Genomic DNA, 1043 nt, shown 5'->3' with positions numbered 1-1043 from the left:
TACTGCACCACACTTCCAGCCCATAGCCATGTTTTTTTTTTTTTTTTTCTTTTTCTTTTTCTGTACTAGGGGTTGAACCCAGGGTGCTTTACCACTGAGCTACACGCTGTTCCTTAATTTTTTTTTTTTTTTTTTTTTAGTTTGAGACAAGGTCTAAGCTGAGGTTCTTGCTAAATTGCTGAAGCTGGCTTTGAACTTGTGGTTCTCCTGTCAGCCTCCTGAGTTGATGGGATTATAGGTGTGTCCCACTGAGTCCAGCCCTAGTCCCATTTTTAACAGTAAAAGAAACAGGTGCATTTAACTCAATTTACACAAAATATTTCAACAGGTCATCACTATAAAAATATTGATATCGTTTCCATTCTTTTTCATATCATGTCTTGGGGCAAATCTCATTTTTCACCAGCATTTCAAGGGTTCAATAGCCACATGTGTCTGGGGCAGGTATTACGTAACTTAGGCTTGGAGCCCACTGCTGAGGCTGTTTCCTGCTGTACCCTAGTGCCTGGCACACAATGAGGGGCCTAGTGACTGACATTGGGCTTGGGTAAGCACCCTCTGAGGCTCCTGGGTCTGTCGTGAGGATTAAATAAAAGGATGCTTGTTGGGTATCCAGTTCGGTGATTGGTCCTCAGTTCGAGCCTGATACGTGTCGAGGCTGCTGTTGTTCTGACTTCCCCAAAGGCAACTGAAGGGCAGCAGGCCCCAGTGTGCTTCTGTCTCCCTGGATGAGTCACTTCACCCTAACGGACTGGTCCTCTTGAGAGCCCTTCTGTACAATTACAAAATGCAAGTCAGGTTTCCAGCGTTGGCAGAAGCTGTGGGGTCAGGATCTGGGGCAAAGAACGAAAGAGCGGGAACATCTAATCCGCGCCTTTGTGTTTTTGGCTCTTGACAGCTCGAGGCCCCGCCCCACCCGCCACGCCCTCCCGGCCCTGGTAGGGACCTGCCGGAACTACAACTCCCATGATGCCTCGGGAACCCCGAGGCTCTGCGTCATCGGCCGGGGACTCCCGGGTGGTAAAACAGCGCGCCGAGACGCC

Source organism: Marmota monax, unplaced genomic scaffold (assembly GCF_021218885.2).
Source record: "Marmota monax isolate L192 unplaced genomic scaffold, Marmota_monax_Labrador192_F-V1.1 WCK01_AAM20220418_F8-fsc00080, whole genome shotgun sequence".
NCBI lineage: Eukaryota > Metazoa > Chordata > Mammalia > Rodentia > Sciuridae > Marmota > Marmota monax.
Note: the sequence above shows the minus strand (reverse complement) of the source record.